The following is a 22,671-nucleotide window of genomic DNA, read 5'->3' on the forward strand; positions in this document are numbered from 1 at the left end:
TTAATTTATATTCCCTTTATCAAACAAACATTACACCTGGTATCTTTAATATAGAAAGTACAAATGTCCCCGTACATAAGTCACATGGATTTTAAAAATTCAAAAAAAAAAAAAAAAAACATCAATGTCTGGAGGAAAATCACAGCAAATCAAAGTGAAGAGTAAAAATTTAATTTTGAAACAAATCTATAATAAACCACATTTTTGCTCAGTCGAGTAAATTTAGTTCATCTTGAGGCATTTGGAGAATTATACTTGAAGATTTTTTGCATTTTAATGAACAAATACACATGTACATCAACGTGATCTATCTTTTCAATAATCGCAAGTATTCTTCTTAAAAACCTAGTTAATGCAATATGTAACATATATTACAAAAAATAAATTGAAGCATCATTGATAGAAATACATTATTATAGATATATGGTATTTCATTTATATTTAAACTAGTAACTTTGAAAATAAAAGCAGTTTCTCTTCCTCGTAAATATGTGTTAATTTGATATATTCATGGATCGCGGTAAGCCACATCGAGTCAAGTTTTGATTCATGGATAGTTAAAACATTCAAATAAAATGAAAATACATCTTAATTAAAATGGGTAATAAAATTTGTTAGATGATGAAACCCTGTCTACATTTTGCATGATTAAGCTAACTATGCCGATGTTTATGAGATCTGTAAGTACGGCGTTTATCTGATATTAAAATGAAAGGTTACTATGTCCTTTTAAAAGTTTTTTTTCTTCCTTATCTTAACCTAGGGCTGAACTTTTCTGATCGAAATATATGTTCCTATTCTTTGTCTCTTCACAACGAAGATTCTCATATAGTATTCTGCATAGTAAATCAGAGTATACGAGTTTTTTCTCAAATTTTTTTACAGTGGTAAATGAAATATGAAGATAAGGAACAGTAATCCATTGAAACGGCGCAAAGTAAACATTAGAGGAGGGATCAAGTGCCATGGAGGAGTAAGCATCCCCTATCGACTTGTCACACCTGTTGCTCCTTGTTATGATCAGATAAACGGACAAACCGCAGACAATTCAGAGTAAAAATAATGGCCCAACAATTTGTATGAAAACTTCAGCCAATATTCGACTTAATGATAGATTGTATTTGCTGACAAGGTCATGGTATCGACAATAGAATAAAAGTATTGATTTTTTAGAAGTTAAGTTTTTTAAAGTTAAAAAAAGTATCAAAGATGCTACAATAGTAATTCAAGATATCCATACCCTTCACCGAATTTAAAGCAAAATTTGCACTTTGATTCTACAGTAAGCTGTTGCTTATTATAGTTAACTATTGTTTACTATTGTGTTTTTTGTCAGAGGTTCTCAATAAATCCATTTTTGATTTGCCAATGCTACGTTGACTATAATCGAATACTTTCCATGGGAAGGACATGTCCCCATTGTTTGATAAAAGCAAAATTATCTTTAGCACTCATACCATTTTACATTTAACCTAGCTAGATTGGAATCCGATTTTTGTTAAGAAACAGAAGTGTACAAGACAAGAGATATATATATTTCGAGAAAAAGATTGAAAACAGAAAATACTTGAAAACTTTGTTTTACCGTAGTAAACTATAGTAAGCTATAATTCTTTATAGTAAACTATAGTTCATTATATTCTTTATTTTACATGGGTTCGCAATACAATCACACATTAAGTTTCTCAAAACAATAATGCTGTATTTTGTAAGCTTGATATCAAATCTACATACTATAGATTTATACTTTCTAAACATGTATTTTCTAAATTATGGTCAGAATAAAAGGTTTCATTCTCTTACATTTGTCAGGAAAAAAAATTTAATAATCATTTCCTGAGGGATATGATGCTTTTACTAACGATAATATCTCACCAGAAATTCGAAATCTCCGAAAGTTTTAATGTTTATCTCATAACATTAATTTAAAACATATTTTAAAATAAAGAGACAAGTAAAGGTGTCTAATGATTTGTGAATTGACTACTTCGACAAAAGCTTCGTTATGTGAAGCACAGAAGATGACATATAGTTCTGAATCGTAATATAAATGTTCTTGACACAAAGAGATCACAAACGTGATGTAAAAAGAACGTCCACCCACAATAAATAATTAACAGAATTGCACAAAATCATATAAATGTGAATTAATTACCACGTCTTAGTGTTCGGGGGAAAAATCAGTGTTGCCTTTGAATTAATCGTATGAACAAATGCGGATATACATTGGGAATTTTAAAATAATATACAATAAATGCATGACAAAACAGATTCAAATATATTTCCACTCTTTATGATGCACTTTAATTTAATTTTATATATTGAATACAACTAATAATCACAAGAAGTATAGGTCGCTACCATTTTTAAAGATGTCAAACATTAATAAACATAAGTACATGTCAACATTTGAATGTAAACAACATTGCTAAAAAAGCAAAAATTCAACAGATTCAGCTAAATATCGTTTTATGAATATATAAAAATTGTGGATATTAGACAACAGCTACCTATGACACAGATGTTTAGGAGAAAATCCACGAATGAAGAAGTATAAGTAAAATTTATTGCCCTTTTCATCATTTTGTTTAATTATTACTAGTTATTGATTCATAAAAGGGTGTTTTTCGCATTTTTTAATTCAACTATATACTTCAATGTCACTATCAAATAAGTTTAATACAAAAATTTATATATCTATCATTGAAAATTCTATTCAGGAAAACCCTCCGACGTCACATGAAGGTGGAGATACCTAAATATTTGTGGGCGTTATATCTAAAACAAAAAGCATTTAAATTAGATTTTCTTGTGTTTTAATCCTTCAGTTTTGTAATAAATACCAGAATTTTATAAGTTATTAGAAAAGCGGTCAGAAAGGATATTATCACGATAGAATAAGTCAGGAACAAATCATTATTTAATTCAAAAACTATAAACACTAAAATTAAAATGTTAGGTATTTCCCCTTAGATACTCTGGTACCAATGCACATACATGGACATGTAAAATTATTGCATAATATAATTTAAGGCATATATAAAATGACTTATTTGCCTCGCCTCTTGCTTTGGCATAAACTTAATCTACATTTTGAATTAACTTCTTTTTAATCCTGAAACGAATACATCAGGGACACTTCAATGTTTTTTACACAGATATATTTGAATTGTTTAATTAGTTTTTATGGTTAATGCAGAAAGAAACATGTCAAAATTATATCAACAAGGAAACATTATCTTCACGACCTAAATCTTATATTCCTAATTCTTACTTTATTCTATTCCTAAGTCCTAATGAAACTGTGCATTAATTTCTAAATTTTCAACAAAAAAAAAAAGAAGCTTTCAGGAATAAATTGCAAGACATATCACGAGTTATTCTCTGTGCATACGACTTAATGTACAATTTATTTTTACAATAAATAACTTTACATGTATATAATGTTGTATGATCATAAAATCAGTTGAATGGTTTGCATAACTACATGTACAGTGTTACATAGTCTATGTACATTTATTTGATTCGATAACTCTAGGTATGTATAATTTCTAAAACGAGGCAGGCTACGAACTACTAAGTTGATATTATCATATAAGTATATCAACAACCTTTTCAAAGAGAACATTGCTAAATCTCTATGATCGGTACAACGACCTTGTTTGTAAATACAATTTATCTAAAACATTGACCGACGTCTTTCATACAAATTGTTAGACAACTATTTTTCCGTTTACCCGATCATGCGATCATGACAAAGAGCACACTGCAGGTTTAATCAGACGACAGAAGATGCTTAATCCTCCACGGCACCTGATCCCACCACTGTTTGTGTTTGCAAAGAGGGTCATTATATCACCATACAATTTCCGAAATGCTAACTTTAAAAGAGATTGTTGAAAGACTTGTAATATCAATTTATTTGTCAGTAGCCGGCCTCCTTTTAAAAAGTAATCTAGTCAAAATATGCTCTTTTCTACCGAGACATAAATACTTAATGCAGGTGATACTGACATATTACTGATTAAATAGGGAAATTCCCGATGGAAAAGCTGAAGTCATTGCGTTTGTCAGATAGTCTAGTTGTTATCTGGTCATTAACGACTGTAGTTAGTAAAACATCTAAGTTTGTCTCATGTAAAAGATTAAGCAGACTCTGTGGTTTCTTGCATTTCGAGTTCTTCTTGATATATTTAGTTGACATATGAAAGAAAATAACTATTTTTAACTGATAAAATGTCGTTGACATAACTAAATATCGAATTTGAAGGTTATGGCAAGAAACTGTAAAGACTGTCTTTTTTAAAATGTTACCGATGAATAGACAAACAAGTTATCAGTTGAAAAAATACGTTTTTCGTATGCATACGCTCAGGTGTTTCCACCAGTAGGTACAAAAATAAACATGCAACTAAACATTACGCATTTTGCTTAATTATTCTAAATTATAACTGTACAGCTTATAATTTCTTATAACCTTAATCACCCAAAAAAATATCTCTTTGGAAAAAGGACATCTAATAGTATAAAGGAAATATAAGCATTTGTGATTTAGCTATTGTAAAGAATATACAATGTATAAATTTTCTTTATTTTTTTAATGGAACAACTTTTCACAAATAAAGCTTACGTCTAGGAATAACAATATGCACAGTTTGGGTCTTATCCATTATTCATGTTATTTTACAAGACATAATTAAAAAGGAATTCAACACTCAAAATTTTGCATTAATATACATGTAAGAAAACATTTGTGTTTCGATCGTGTTTAGAACATAATTTAAGTAAATAAAATTCCTGTGCTTAATTGTAAATATAAAAGTAAGAACATTTAGCTATGAATCACCTAAAGGTTTATCCGTCTAAACTTCGCATTGTTTCCCGTCATCTTTGTATCTTCAAAAAGGTAAAATAAATAGTCTATTTAGAAAATTTGGATATATATCTTTTAAGATAGGAAGTCATCCCACGTTTCCGTATGATAAGAAAATGTTAATTAATTTTACGCATTTTTGATTACCAGGTAATATAATGGTGTTGAATTTTTCAAATATTGAATTTAATTCAAGTGAAGTCTTACAGCCATAATAAAACAAAAGACACTGATACTTTTCCATTGAAAACTATATAAAAAAAAGAATCTTTGATATGAAAGTCTTGCTCTCTTTTTAGCACTTTTTAAAGAATTGCATAATATTATTACATTTGAAATAATCAATTACTTGGACGCTCCACTGACTATAAATGTTAATGGCCAACAACTAATTTATACGATTAATTGAAGGGTCTCATTTACCATCGTCAACTTCCCCTATTATTTTAGCAATACTTCACTATCACCTGCAAACTCTAATTCGGTAGGCAAGATCGTGCTCTGATTTCTATCAATTATTAAAAAAAAGGCAACCTACAAACAAAAACGTTGATGTCACCAGGCCTTTAACAGTCTCTTTTGAATTCAGCATTTCGCATAACTTTTTTATGGTGATCATGCTTACAAATTTGGTGCTTCGTATCTAGATTGACATGTTTTCTATCAATTGTTAGGGGCATTGTTTTAATATAATTTAAGACCACGGACTGATCTATGCAGAAAACCCACGACATGTATAACAGGTCGACAGGGGATGCTTACTTCTCCTGATCCCACCCCTGGTGTTTCCAGGGGTCCTTGAATAATGTCCTGTTTACGATTCGTTTGTATTCATGATTTATGAGATGGACCCTTGTAATTGTTATTTTCACTCAGGGTTCTCCACATTTGAAAATTTAACCATCGAGGAAGCTACGCGAAGGCAAAATGTGACCGAAAACATGAATGTGTGTTAGACTTTTTAACTTTCAATGATTGGTATCACAAAACTTAACCACTGAAATAACCAACAATTGTTTTTAAGTTTAAAAAAAACACAAATAATAATAATAAGGAGTATTGATAATAAAAATGTACAAAAATTGGCACAAAACTGTACGAACGTTTTGCAGGAATTTAGAAAAAAAAATATTTTCATTGAGTAACCATGGCAACATTATTCAAAAGCTGATACACAGAATTAATGTTGCCTGTTGTATGAAACGTTTTATTCAAATATGACTAAGACTGATGAATGGGTGGTATTTTGAAGAAAAAAGTTAACAGACGTACAAACCAACAGACGAACTAACACCGACATCTCTAACAATGCCTAAGCTTTTTTAACTGCATGGTCTATGAACTTACTGTCGTAAGTACATATTAAAAGAGGATACATGTACCATAACTTTATATAACCAGGAGGCTCAGCATAATTTTGACATAACTAATTTTCCTTTCTCTATTCTGTTTTTTCTAAACGTTTTTTTTTATACATATTGAATTTTTCGCCAAATTTCCCTAGCATTGTTTCCTTTTCCACGTGTCCCCGTGCTTGAAATAGCGCCACGCGACGTTTCATAAAAGCGGGAGGTAACTCTAAACAAAGACGGCGATTGCACTTATGTACATTTTATCAGAAAGTGCATTGGAAATTGATTAATCACAAAGGAATGGGTAATTTTGAAAAGGTTAAATTTTTCTGGGCACAGAAACTTGAATTGGATGCTTATCGATTATCATGTTGTTACTGCTTGTTATGTCATCTTTTGTAAATCTGTTATCTTATGGTGAACACGTTGGAAATCCCCGAAATTACATGCATGTGTACAGAAAAATTAATTGATCATGAGCTGATTGATTTTCCGTTGTCATGCTTCAGAGCATAGTCGCCAATCAACAACTGTGTTTGTTTAGCAATGTCCGCTTTCTCTCGAGCATGCGAGGTTCATGGCAGTCGTAGTATAAACACAATTAACTACTCAAGTCATTAAAAAATAGGTGTCAATATTGAAATGCAATAAAAATTTAATCATGGCGGCCGCCGATTTTAACCATGGCGCAGCTCGTTTAACCATGGCGCACATAAATTTAACCATGGCGGGCCGCCATGGTAAAACCCCTTGTGGAGAACCCTTAGCAATATAACTTTTTTTCAAAATAAACGAAAGATATTCTAAGGCCAGATTTTTGAATCATTTCAAATTAATTGCATTATGATTGCATGATACCTATGCTGAATGACGTTTTTCATACTAATTGTTAGGCCATTATTTACACACTGAACTGTCGAGGGATTTACCCGTTATTTCCCGATCATGACAAGGAGCACACGCCGGGTGTGACCGGTCGGCAGGGGGTGCCCACTCCTCCATGGCACCTGATCCCACCTCTGATGTTTTGGAGGTCCGTGTTTGCTCTGCACCTATTTTGTAATGTTTAATGGACTTTTGAGCTTGAATACTGTTCGTTATCTCCATATATTTCACCTATATGGTTTGCTTCGACTTGTTATTTACGACTGTAAATTCCACTCCTTATAAGCATAAATAAAGGTACTTCAGTATCACTTTCGTTAGACCGTATAGTTTGAAGGTAAACGTTTTTATGCAATTATCATAACCATCAAGAAAAATACGTTGTTTCTTTATGAAATTAAATAGCTTTTTGCATTTGTCTACATGTGTTTAAAACGGTGCATGAAATAATTTGACCCTATATTCCATACTACGCATTTTTAAAGGTTGTTGACAATAACAAAACCTTCAGACTAACTACTAACATTGTCAACAAGCCTCATGCTAAAGACGTATAATTTTCTAATTGGTTTTTTAATGTTTGTGTAGGATTTGGTTTTTGATTTATAAACAAAACATTTATTTAAAATAAGAAAAGAAATCTGAAAGAAAGAGCAATATAGCCGTTTAAGGAAAACATCCAGAGGAAAGAGTCAGTATTTATAGAGCAACTGTTAAACTTTTATCACAAGTCAATTTACATTTTTTAATATCATAATATATACATTAAAGTAAATTTCAAGACTTAACGTTTCAGAATGATAAAGTTGATATTTAAAGGATGTTCCTCATTGACAACATCTATGTAGTCTTTGGATATCAGATCTTCGAACCAACTGTTGGTCGTTATAATGACCTCGTCCAAATACATGCATAACCCATCGTTGGGTAGTTTTTGCATGAAGCTTTTCATGCCAATTGTTAGGACCTTCTTTTTATACTAAATTTGAGTACGGAATGTTCCGTCTACCTGATCAATATATACATGTATGGCTCACGGCGGGTGTGATCGGTCAACAGGGGGTGCTTACTCCTCCTAGACACCTGATCCCACCTCTGGAGATCCCGGGGGTTCCGTGTTTTATACCTTTTTTTTTTACAGATTTATATTGTTTGTAACTTTTTGGGAGATCGATCACTGTTCGTTATCTCCACCTTTTTCATTATTAGCAAAATAAATTAAAAACTGGATCAAAGAAGAGAGAAGCATGTAGACTACTTGGCACTCAGGTAGGCAATTTGGCAGTTGTATCCAAACCATTGAAGACCCACACATTGTCATGTTCAATTGGAACTTTGACCAGCCTAGCCAACAGTAGAGACATCATCAAATATTCATATTGGCATAAAGATATAAAATTTGAATACAAGTAGTTTGTTTTACTGTAGATAAATCCATGATTTAACCATGTGCATAAATTTTTATGGTATTTCTTAACTCTTTACAACTTACTGAACTGTGATGCAACATACACTTAATGTTCACGTCACAGAAATATGAAGTTACCTTTTCCTCGCAAGCACTTCATAGCAAGGTACAAGTTTCTCTAAAGTTTAGCGTAAATAATTATGACGTAATATTTTAATAAGATTATAATTTTTCTTATTTTATGGGATTTTAGGAAGTATAAAGTAGAAGGGAATTGGCATTAAATTGAAGATTAAATTTACTTTTGAAAGTGCGTGAAAAATGCGTGATTGCGGGGAAACGGTATATGCGTGATTTTGCGTTAGAAATAGGAAATGGTATATGCGTTAAAATGCGTGACTGCGGGGAAGAGGGTTAATTCTTTTCTTTCGATCCTTTAAACTTGATAACAGGGCAACAGATTGTGAATAAAAATTAGACGTATATAGAGATTTAACCATGTTGACTGAATCAAGAAAAAAATTGAAACTCTATGAAGCATATGTATTATTATGCATATTGTAAACTATTATTTTAGTCAAAAATGTGGATCATGTACGTTGACATCCTCGAAAAACATACTTGACTTCGACATATATATGCATTACTCAATCACTCAATCGTAAACAAAGAATTCTAGAATATTTATCATCATATAATAATTAGTTGCATGAACTTGCTGAACGACCGCGCTTTTCTGTCGTTAGAAGTATGAATTCTATTAATTACAGAACCCATTTCTGTAAACATATTTTGCCATACCTTGTTATGGTCCTGATATATTGCTAAAAACGTAGAGTTCGCCAAACAACATTTTAAGTAACTTTAATTTATTTTTATTTTCTCATGAAATTTGAGATCTTAAATTTTCATTATTCTAAGAATCAACACAAATCTGGTATTCGTTTCCTTAAAAATATAGAAAATGTTAAATAGATTACCTCATTTTAACAACTAGATGAGTAATCTGGAGGACATGGATTTTTGATTTTTTTTTTTTTTTTTTTTTTTTTTTTTTTTTTTTTTTTTGATTTTAAGAAATGTGAAACTATTCACGTGTATTCTAATCAATGATAAATAAATAAATTCTACTGTTAGAAAGAGTACCTTGTACATTTATAACCATCAGTGCAGCTATGCAATTCAGAAAATGATGATCGCAATTGTTTTATTACTAATAATGTTATTTTTTGTCTATCCATCTTGTTAGTGCTAGTGTTTTGTTTTTGCTTTTTCAATCAAACCTATAAAATTTTTATTACATACTTAGAAAATACCGTTTTGTTTTGTTTGTTTGTTTGTTTGTTTGTTTGTTTGTTTTTATTTTTTTTAATTTTTTTAATTTTTTTTTATTTATTTTTTTTTATTTTATTTTTTTTTTTTTGGTTTTGTTTTGTTTTGTTTTTTGTTTTGTTTTTTGTTTTTTTTTTTTTTGTTTTTTTTTTGCATTTGCAGTATGCCTGATGTTTAAATAGTTGTATCAACAACCATGCATTGCTTGGTTCAGTTGAAATGCACTCTGGCCTCTATTCACGTTTGAACTTTTCTGTCATTTCTGTGTATTTTGGCTCTAGTGGATTTTTTTTTTTTTTTTTGAAAAAATTTAATTTTATTTTATTCTTGATTTATGTATATATTTATTTACTTTTTTTTATTTTTACAAAATCGTAACATTTATGAAAAAAGTAAATTTCAAATAAATATGAATTGTCCTTTCTCTTACAATCTAAAATAACATTAATTTTCATTTTCAGCTATGAATTTATAATTATACGAAAACTGACCTTCAATTCAGGGGCAGTAATTCTTCATATCTTATATAGCCGTGCAACAAGTTTTTGGAGTTTGACTCACCAATCCAAATTTGTAATAATGACTCACACAGAAAAATTAATATAGGAAGCTTTCATATGTAAATTAATGCAACGAAATACAACGATCTTCAATGAACTGTGTGATCACGACTCTGAATAAATGTTATAACCAATGCAATTTTGATTTCTTTTTCTAAATACTAATTTGATTTCAAAATATAAAAAAAATTGTAAATAGACTAAATTTTTTGCATACCTTTTTAATAGTTTTTTTTCCCTCAATTTTGATATATTACAGTTAATATATATTACGGTCAAAAATTGTTAGTCTTCTTAAAAAATCACAAAAAATTGCCAAATTTTTATTTGTAGTGATAACTGTTTGTATAATTTTTATCTGTATTGATAACTGTTTGTATAATTTTTATTTGTAGTGATAACTGTTTGTATAATTTTTATCTGTATTGATAACTGTTTGTATAATTTTTATCTGTATTGATAACTGTTTGTATAATTTTTATCTGTATTGATATCTGTTTGTATAATTTTTATCTGTATTGATATCTGTTTGTATAATTTTTATCTGTAGTGATAACTGTTTGTATAATTTATTTGTAGTGATAACTGTTTGTATAATTTTTATCTGTAGTGATAACTGTTTGTATAATTTTTATCTGTAGTGATAACTGTTTGTATAATTTTTATCTGTAGTGATAACTGTTTGTATAATTTTTATCTGTAGTGATAACTGTTTGTATAATTTTTATCTGTATTGATATCTGTTTGTATAATTTTTATTTGTATTGATAACTGTTTGTATAATTTTTATCTGTATTGATAACTGTTTGTATAATTTTTATCTGTATTGATAACTGTTTGTATAATTTTTATCTGTATTGATATCTGTTTGTATAATTTTTATCTGTATTGATATCTGTTTGTATAATTTTTATCTGTAGTGATAACTGTTTGTATAATTTATTTGTAGTGATAACTGTTTGTATAATTTTTATTTGTAGTGATAACTGTTTGTATAATTTTTATCTGTAGTGATAACTGTTTGTATAATTTTTATCTGTAGTGATAACTGTTTGTATAATTTTTATCTGTAGTGATAACTGTTTGTATAATTTTTATCTGTATTGATATCTGTTTGTATAATTTTTATTTGTAGTGATAACTGTTTGTATAATTTTTATTTGTAGTGATATCTGTTTGTATAATTTTTATTTGTAGTGATATCTGTTCGTATAATTTTACATTTCGTTAAAAGTAAGAAGAATGCCTGCGTTCAAGAAAAAGAATGTGATTTTTTTACTTTTTGTGTGAATTTTTTTCTTTACCATATTACATAAAATCATGCTGTTATACGATTATCTACAAAAGCAGGCAAGTATTATACAATTCAGCAAGTCGTATTTGTATTTTCATATGATTTCAGACTAACTATCGGGGGGGGGGGGGGGGAGGGGAGGGGGCTCACCCACTTTTTCTAAACATAACCTTTAACTGTTGAAAATTTTCATTGAAAGGCTGCCTCCCACTTTTGCACTGTTGAAGTGTAGTCAGATCAGGGTAAAGTGATAATGAATTAATAAATTTGGTTTTGATAAAGAGTTGGGGTCTTCTAACCACGCCCCCTAGAAATAGGATTTTCGAGTTCATATTCAATTACCTTTTTTTTTTTTGCTTGTCAGTTTTTTTTTTAGATATCGGTAAGTTGTCAAATATTTTTTCTTGCTGCGCCCCTCTTTTAAAAACGATGCTACGTGCCTGGTTTTTATATATGTTCAAATGTATAAGATTTATCAAGATAGCATTTGATGCAAACTTATAAATTACTAGATAAAATCCCGCGCAAGCGCGGGGAATTGAATTTATACCAGTACCGACAGAAAATATATTGTAGTTTCTACTGACAGCCTACAGGGTTATAGCGAGAAGAAATACTTTGTTCAAAATCCCGCATGTGCTTCTCCCCCCCCCCCCCCCTTTTGTAAAAACTTGAAAAAATAACAATTTCATTAATTGATGTTTATTGTGAAACCTGTTATACTATGTTCATGATGTTATGGATGTTGTACTTCGGATGCTCTTATATCATTTCCGTCAAAGATAAAAGCAGCGAATATGAACATTTTACTGATAAATTGATTGTTTTTTTTGGGGGGGGGGGATTCACAGGTACTTGTGTCTTGGTTTATAAATATGTATGTACCTTATTAATATGTAAAAAATTGTACTTTACCTTTTTTAAATATCAATAAGGTATATACATATATATATAAACCAAGACGCAAGTACCTGTGTAAAAATTAGCTTTTAACGCCCTATGAATAGGCCGAGTATTTGATACAAAAGACTGTATTCAGAAAAAAAATGAAATGTATTGATTAAAGAACAAAATTTTACAGCTTTAATTGTATTTGAACAATGTCTTATTCAATAATTTTCTCTTTTCATGTAAGCAAGTTTATTACGAAGTAGAAATTGTACTTTGGGTTTGTTGCCACGATGCTCTCAGTGAGAAATATATACACATTTTACCGATAAATTTATTAGGAAAACCTACTACATGTATGTAACAGTCTTTCGATATATAAATATATTCACGAATTATAGTGTTATCAATAATCTCCATTATTTCAATGACCATTCACACACAAGCTTTTTTTATGTTCCTGCAGGTATAATCGTCTCGTTTTTCTTTTTAAGATCGGGCTCGATGCTATATGATGTTCTAGAAGATTCCGTCAATATTAAGATCGATGAATGACAAAAATAATTTGCACATTTCCCGTTTTAGTCGGTTATCACTACTTATTTCTTTTATGTCATTTAAATCAAGTTTTGAATGAATAATTCAGTGATGACGTTTTATGAAATAAATAAACGATTGCTTGTTGTCATTTTCATTGAAAATTGCCAGAAACAACCGGAAACGCCACCACACTCACGATTTTGCTATTTCATGGCTGTTTATAGAAAATAAAAGTAGACTTTTAATTTAATGTGCAATACTTACAATGTGAGTGAAATCTAAATATAGTTTACGGACATCATATTGTATCTAGTGTATTCTTAGAGGAGTAAGTAAAAACTCTGGTGCATCCGTTTCGGAGTTTATTTGCAAAATTTATTACTTTATAAGTATAGATATTTAAATAAAAAATGAAAATCAGGCTGCTCCCAAAAATGTCTTTTATAATCCCTAAAAACAAAAAGGAAACACCATTGAATCGTAAATTTTTGACTAAAGTTTGACGCAATTTGTTTCAAATTTAAGATAAAATTAAGATAAAAGAAAATCAAGATTTGTCATTCTATTCCTTTTATTTGTCTCTTAGTAGGAAATACGTTTGATCGATCATTTCACATTTTGTAAACGTTACTTCAAGCAAGTATTTATTACATCTTAGTCCAGTATATTTAATGTAATTAAAGCATAACAATATATTATGTTATTATTTATAACATTTAACTAAAGTATATGAGATTTCTTTTTATTAATCACATCTTAAGTAATTCAAGTAAGAATTTTTCATACATTATGCCTCTATTTGCCATATAACATGTAACGATTTTCATTTTATATTCATGACACACTATCGTTTTAGGGCGCTCATTTTTGATTAATTTTATTTTGCATTATGAATATCAATGAATTTTTTTATCTCTAATAAGAAAATTATTTAAAAAAAAACAATCATAAAAAAAATTTTTTAAAAAAAATTGGAGTGTTGTCTCCAAATCTGAAAATATTTTGTTTATAAATCAAATTCCTCTATTTTGTCTCAAAGAACTTGCTGAATACTTCGATACTGGATCATGAAAATAATATGAAATGAGTTAATTAGAACAACTGGGTATATTTTCATTTCGTACTCTCAAAAATTCTCTGATCAATTTTGACACAAAGTCTTCTTGGTAATGTTCCAATTTCTTCTATTATTTAAGCATATTATCCCAAGAAAGACAAGTCTTGCATGATTACAATTGAATGTAGCATTATTTGTTACTGGCCCTTAACATGTGTTTCAATGACATTTATAAAGGCTTTTTTCTTTAATAAAATTTATTTAGTATTTGAGGGAAAATGCTTAAAGGTTTTTAAAAATTATCTGTTTTGGATGGAATTGAAGCCCAAAAGGATACATAATTACATTTTCAACCGTGAAATACTGTGATTTATTCATTGAATAAAAGTGATTAAAAGTGATATTCTCTCACAGCGTGAAAAGATACGAAAGTGATATTCTGCCACAGTGTGAAAGGATATCAAAGTAAGTAAAAAATAAATTTTGGCCTGTCATAAGATAAAGATAGTAACTAAACCGTCTTGAAAGAGACTAAAATTGCCAATTTCTTCCCAACTAAAATCCATGTTACAATGTTTTCAATGTCACAACTGTTAAGCTATATAACGTCTGTACCGCTCAATATGACATCACGTACAGCCTAAGACATTGTGTTAATTAAGAAAAGACAGAGGCAAAGGGAAAATCAAAGAAAATGTAATAAACAGAAAATTCAATGTTTTGTAGTTGGATATGGAATTTATTTCACTCGTGAAACAGCATATTTTTTATATTTTCACTCGTGCTTCGCACTCGTGAAATTATTAAAAAAAATCCTGTCCCACTCGGGAAATAAATTCCATATCAAACTACAAAACATTGACTATCCTCTATTTATTTATGGCATCTATGTATTGATAATTTGTAGACAGGGACTGGGAATCATTAACTAGTTAATCTTTACAAGAAAACACAAGTGAGATTTGAAGATAAGGAACAGTAATTAATCTCCAAAGTTTATTTAAACAATACAAATTATGAGCAGAGCCAACAAATACAGCACTCATGTGATAATACTTAAGCAGTGAAGTTTAAAAAGTTTAATAAATGGAATAATTTCTATGCATGTACTCATAAATTTCATCAGATTTCAAACTTATCAGTGAATTAAATTCCCGCTTACATTATACGAAGAGCGAGTTAAGTTCAACAACAAATGTTATTTACATTTTTTTTTTTTTTTTTTTTGTAGAGTCTTATGCTCTCTCAAAGTAATTGCAGTATTATATCCCTTGACGTTTTGATATGAATATATTTATCTTAAATAAGCATTGGTCTGAGTGATCAAAAAATGATTGAAAAATGAGTATGAATACTGGCATAGTCTTGTAATATCAAAATTAAAATGGGGGGGGGGGTCTTCACATCAACTGGCTTTGACATTTGTTTATATTTTGAGAAAATATCTATTATACTGTCTGCCGGAATTCCCATGGTTAACAATTGCGCCCCGTTATTAGCAGACCTACTTTCGTATTCATACGAAGCAGAATTTATTAGAAAACATATATGAGAAGAAGACACTTGCTGGTCCTTCAACTCGACATTTAGATATATCGACGACGTATTATCAATTAACAATTATAGTTACTTCCATTCATATGTCGACTCGATATATCCCAGTGAACTTGAAATAAAAAATAGCACAGAATCTGACACATCTGTTTCTTATTTGAATATTTTAATAGAAATACATGTTAATGGTAACCTAACAACAAAACTTTATGATAAACGTGATGATTTTAACTTTTCTGTCGTCAACTTCTTTTAAAGTCATCATTTCGCAAGCTCTATGGTCAATACAATGACCTTCTCAGCAAATACAATCTTTCATTAAGTTGAATGCTGACTGACGTTTTCATACTAATTGTTAAACCATTATTTAAACACTGAATTATATAAGGATTTTCCCGTTTGGTCGATAATGACAGTGAGCACACGACGGGTGTGACCAGTCGACAGGGGATGCATACTTCTCCATGGCAGCTGACCCCATCGCTGATGTTTTAAAGCTCTGCTCCCGATTTGTATCGTTTCAATGGGCTTTGCGATTGATTTTTGTTCGTTTTCTCCATATTAATTTCACTGTATTATAAGTACAAAACTTCTAACAAGATAAGGCAATTAAATCAAACTGTTTGATGATTTGCAAGAACAAAATAAAAATACATGTTACTTTCCAAATGTAGAACTGATGTTCAGTACGCTTATTTACATCCACTGAATATTTTCTTCGTCATTTCTTTCATAAACGTATTTCATTAATCAATCCATTAACGCCTCTGAACTGATTGAAACATGTTTTAGGGCCACCTGTATGAAAGTGGGCTATTTCATCAATGCAAAATACATGACGTCAGCGTAAATATGATGCAATATTTTCTGCACTTAAACCTACTTTATACGATTGTTTAATTACTGAGCCATTTATACAAGGGGCAAAATGCTTTTTTTGTAAATGCAGAATTAATAGTTGTAACCATTGTAGAATTTTTTTTAAAACTCAAATCAGTTAATTCCCATATTAACAAACAACGTAAACATTTTCATGTTTATTAACATATAAGACACATTTGACATTTTTATTTTTGAAATTGTAGGCATATCATAGCTTCTTAAGTCCAGATTTCTATTGAAGTAATAAAATATCATTAATATCATAGGAAAACGTAGCCTCAATTAAGATTAAAAATCTTCTAAAAATCCCTTTGAAATAAAATCATGCTTATTTTTAAAATTCGAAACGCTTATATTTTCCCGTGAAAGGTAAATATATATAATGATGGCATAAAAGATTGAAGCACCGTTTCTTATCAACAAAGACTTCCATTACCGATTGATGAAAAAAAGTATAAATAGCATCACAACCCTTGAAAGATATAATATTATTTTTAAATAATGGATAATTTAAAAAAAATCTTGTGGTAAAACCATACTTAGTGCAAAGAATTTGCAGCAATATATTTTTTCTTCCAATGAATATGTTTTGTTTTTGAAATCAGTGCAATGAATATGTTTTATTTTTGAAATCAGTACATAAATTTACACCATTGAATTTTTTTCCATACATGTATCAGTCATTTTGAACTAAGCCTAAACACGTCTTGCAGGTATCCATCCAAGAAATTGGTTTACATTCGTTTTTTGGAACGTCATTGATTCCTGAAAAAAAAATAAAGCCTTTGATGATGTTTGCATTGAAAATCCAATTTGTAAAATTTCAATGTAAGTGCTGCATAAAATCAAAATAAAGATAACATGCTTCAAAAAAGCTAGGTATGTCATCAAGTATTTATTCTACGTATATACACTTCTGTGTGTCAGTAAAATATGAACAGAGATATTATTGTATCTGAAAATTGCTTTGTAATGTGAAGTTCATAAGCCAAATATTTGAATGAGCGTTAAATTATGAATAAGACACACAAATTGATAAAGCCTTATTTTTATCTGTCGTGGTATGGCTATATATATAATATAAAAATAATAAGTGCATTAAAACATCAGTTTAATAGCTTTTGCAACAGCTATAACAAGCCCTTATTGCTCTGCAAAAATCCGGCCATACTACTCATTTTACTCATTTATAAAATGAAGTTTGCAAAGATTTCCTACCTTTTGCAGGTAATTTTTATGATGATCTATAAGCATTATGTCAGTGATTCTAGTACGTTTTTGCTTTTGAAGCAAAAACTTAATTTCAAAGATTTCTTACACTAACAAAACGAAAATATATACCTTTTTGGTTGCAATACTGGGTTGTTGCAAACTGTCAATAGTTTTCATGGCGACATATTTTTCAAACTTCATTTCACTTCTCTACCGCATTATTTAAGTATGCACACTTGTTCTACTTTTATGCATGGGTGGTTTATAAATGATAAACGAAATTTAAAACAATAACATAAGTTTGTTTACCACTCGATTTGCAAATCAATGAACAAATTACTTGGTAATATTTTGCACATTCTAAATACAGTATGTCATGCAGAATTGCCACTGGAAATCCAACTTATAATGACAGTTTACTTTCTAAGAATAAAATTCTTCAAAATCACATTTGAGTGTTTAATACTTTTAACATTCCAGTCAACCAAAGTAAGTTCGAATAACCTTAAATATATTGGATTCGTAAAAATCAATTGCAAATAAAGATGCATTTCCGGGTCCAGCAAATGCTCTACCAAGCTCCTATCTTACAAAAATATTATCTGCTGTGAAAGAGAAACTTCAGACGTACTTTACAACAGCATATTCTAGAAGTGGTGTGAATCAGATTAGGATTCTCAAAAATTCCAAAGAATTTTTAGAAAATTTGAAATCACAAATTTTTTAAAAAGTTAATAACAACAAAACGTACGACTTTTCTACACTTTTTACATATACAACCATTTCTCACGATGACGTAAGAACTAGGCTTTTTGAGATCATAGACAACTGCTTTTTCAATAAATATGGAACTCAGAAATTTTCATATCTTGTGATTGGTCATCAACAAAATAAGTGTTAAAAATCACTCTGATTCTACACACAAGTACTCTAAAGTTGATATTAAAAGGATGCTGGAGTTCCTCATTGACAACTTTAATGTACCCTTCGGAAGATAGGTATTCCAACAAACTGTTGGAATTCCGATGGGCAATAATTGTGTACATTTATTAACAGACCTGTTTTCATATTCCTATGAAGCAGAATTTATTCACAAACTTCTACATGAGAAGAAGGAAAAAGTTGCCGTGGCCTTCCACTCGACATTCAGGTATATCGACGACGTCAAATAGCAATAGCTACTTAAATTCATATGTCGACTCTATATTTCCCAGTAAACTTGAAATAAAAGACATCACAGAGTCCGTCATATGTATTTCATATTTGGATGTTTTACTGACTAAAGACAATAGGGACCAGCTAACAACTAAACTATATGACAAACAGGATAACTTCAGCTTTTCCATTGTCAACTTTCCTTATTTATGTAGTAATATTCTGCTATCATCTGCATATGGGGTTTACTTCACCAACTTATTTGATACTAAAGAGCATGCTCTGTATACAATCAATTTTTAAACCGAGACAGGCTACTGAAAGATAAGTTGATGTTACAGGGATTTCAACATTCTCGTTTAAAGTCAGCATTTCTTAAATTCTATGGTTGATATAATGACCTTGCGGCAAATATAACCTACCACTGGCCGGCGTGTTCAATACTAATTGTTAGGCCTTTGTTTTACACCAGATTTGACTGCGGAATGTTCCGTCTCCCCGATCGATACATAGGGTTCAAGGCGGGTGTGATTGTCGACAGGGAATAATTACTCCTCCTAGGCACCTGATCCCGACTCTGGAATTTTCGGGAGTCCGTGTTTTATGCCCTGTTTATAGATCATATTGTTTGTAGATTTTTTGAGATCGATCACTGTTTGTTATCTTCACCTTTTTATTCCATAGATCTGCTGAATAATGTTATAAGGAGTACAGCACTAATTACCGGTCTAATGAAATGTTATGAAGTCAGTGTGCATTTATTGCAACAATTAACTGTATTTTGATAGGGCGATAGTCATTTGCAACTTTTATTCAGGAAATTGAAGTCATACATCTAGGTATACAGTGCATGAAAATATACTTATTTAATTAAATAATCCTACACTTATAAATCAGGCATGAAAAATACAAATGCATTTTGGCTCGCAACATCAAAGGTCAAGACAAAAATGTCACGATTATTGTAAAGGGCACATGATCACCTCCTACTCATAAAACTAATCTAAATGCTTTAATGTCTATTTTATTCATATTCGATTATCATGATGAAAATGAACACTATTAATATTAAGAGTTATTAATATTCGCCAAACTTTTCACAACTACTTGTATCAGAAATTAAGCACAGAATTTTTTTCGGATAAATAGTTTTCTGTTTTATAAAGTGTAAGAGGCTAATGACAAGTAATTTAGATACTGCTATAAGAGTTCAATATTCACATAATTAGATAAGTTCAAATTGTTAAATGCTCTAGGTGATCTGAGAAAATAAAAAAATCATTCTCACAAAGAATGCGGAATTGAAGATAAAAAAGGAAACCATTTTTTCCATAAAAATAAGCATGGTGATATGGAAAAACAAGATAATTAGAGCAAAATTTTAAAAAGAATAAATAATCAAGTGCAGTTTCTCTAACAAAAATGCTTTAATTATTTATTCTATGAACAATCTGAAGGCATCACAATTTATATACTTCTGTTTGTAATCTTTTGATAAAAGATGAGAATAAAGAGTTTATAGGAAGACAAATCATTTCAAAATTCATTTATTATTTTATACTTGGAAAGATATTATCTGATATATTGTACAATATATGAAAATAACAAACAGTAATCAAGCTAAGATGTCCATTGAAAAAAGAAAATTGGAAGCAGAACAAACATGGCATTAGATGTGGGATCAGGTGCCATGGAGGAGTAAGCATCCACTGTCGACCGGTCACACCTGCTGTGTGCTCCTTGTCATAACTGGGCAAACAGAAAAACCTGTAGAAAATTCAGTGTGTAAATAATGACCTAACAATTAGTATGAAAAACGTCAGTCAGCATTCGACTTAATGATAGATTGTATTTGCTGACAAGGTCATTGTATCGACCATAGAACTTGCAAAATGTTGATATCGTATCATCAACTTGTTTGTCAAAAGCTTGCCTCGTTTTAGAAATTGTTCGTACGTCGAGCATGCTCTTGCGTATCAAATCAACTGAGAGATATAAACCTCCATATCAGGTGATAAGGGCATATTGCTGCATAAGTAAGGGGAGTTAACGATTGAAAAGTTAAGTCATCACGTTTATCATGAAGCTTGGTAGTTAGATTACCATTAACGTCTTTTTCTTGTAAAATATCAAATCGTCAGTCAGCATTTGACTTAATGATAAATTGCTGACAATGTCATTGTATCGACCATAGATCTTGCGAAATGACGACTTTAAACGAGACTGCTGATATTCTTGTTTCATCGACTTGTTTGTCAATAACTTACCTCGTTTTAGAAATTGTTCATACGTAGAGAATGCTCTTGCGTATCGAATCAACCGAGAGATATAAACCCCGATTGCAGGCGATAATGGTATATTGCTACATAAAATAGGAAAACTTGACAATAGAAAAGTTTAAGTCATCACGTTTATCATAAAGTTTTGTTGTATATTTAGTCGCCAGTCAGCATATCTCCAATCCGTTACCTATTCTTACATTGGTCGGATGTAATATATAAATTTCTGAGTTTCCACGAGAAACATTGATGAAATTTTATAATTATGACAGCCTGACCAAATTTTTGTTCGTGAGAGAAGATTTTCTTTAATGAATGTCTAACCCCAGCAGCCATTCCTTTATTTAAAGAGAAAAAGGGTGAACCAGTACTGTGGATGTATGCTTCCATGCAATTTGGATAATCTTCGCCAAAACATATTTCGTACTTATTCAAACATCAACTTTGATCACAATATGTACATGCGTATTAAGATTTAATCAAATTTAATTTACAATAATGTAGAATACTTGCCTATTTATACATGTTTGAAATGTAACCTTGAAATTTTCGTGAAGACGATATCTAAAGAATTCATAAATCTATTTCTTTTAAAAATATTTGTTAGACTTTATAAACCCATGCCTTGGAATAATGTTTTGAACATATTTAAATGCATACTTTATAAAAATGCTTAAACATTTAATATTTTAACATTTGTATTATGTTTAAAAAATCGAATAAACATTCATATGACTTGCACCGATTCCAGGACAAGATTTGAGGGAAAAAGGTTGGATTTACAGAATATGACGATGCTTACAAATCTTTTCGACAAGTTTTTTTTTAAGAATACAAAGCTTATTATCATTCAGAACTTTTTTTGCCAATAAAATACTAAATAATGAAATTGAAATTCTGTAAACTGTTAAATTTACCGTTAGGAAGGTTGTGTTCATTAATGTTTGTAATTGGAGAAATCCTCATATCTGAAAAATAAATTCACTGCTTGATATTTAATATTTAAACAATACTATGATGCTAAATGAACAGAAAGCCGCAAAGTCTTTACTTTACCTGTTGATAGATTGTCCATGCAAACTTTTTCTGTTAAAAAAAAACACTTTTAATTTTAAGAAAGAAATTAAATGCCTTCTATTTTATATTTAAAATTACTGCAGTTAAATCTACATAAAACTAAAGGGTTCGTTAGTAAGTGTTTTAAATTCATTTTTTCCTTTATTTTACTTTTTTTTAATATAAAATTGATTCATCAATCAGTTTAATTGATGAGAAACTAATCAATACTGAAACTCTTGATTAGAAAAATTAGTTCTTTTTGAAAGTCACCTGTAATGTACAATGTTGATAATACAGCAATCCCTGTCAAAACCAACGTCAAAAGGCAGCCGGAAATAAAT

At 30.0% G+C, this 22,671-nt stretch overlaps 1 protein-coding gene across 1 annotated transcript in view; it reads left to right on the forward strand.

The window, feature by feature from the left end:
• Positions 1-22,671, forward strand: part of LOC133185306 (radixin-like) — a 206,109-nt gene that overhangs the window by 47,668 nt on the left and 135,770 nt on the right. The gene's annotated exons all lie outside the window — the stretch shown is intronic.

Source organism: Saccostrea echinata, unplaced genomic scaffold (genome assembly GCF_033153115.1).
Source record: "Saccostrea echinata isolate AGI-Se365-2 ecotype Australia unplaced genomic scaffold, CSIRO_AGI_Sech_v1 ptg000012l, whole genome shotgun sequence".
Classification (NCBI taxonomy): domain Eukaryota; kingdom Metazoa; phylum Mollusca; class Bivalvia; order Ostreida; family Ostreidae; genus Saccostrea; species Saccostrea echinata.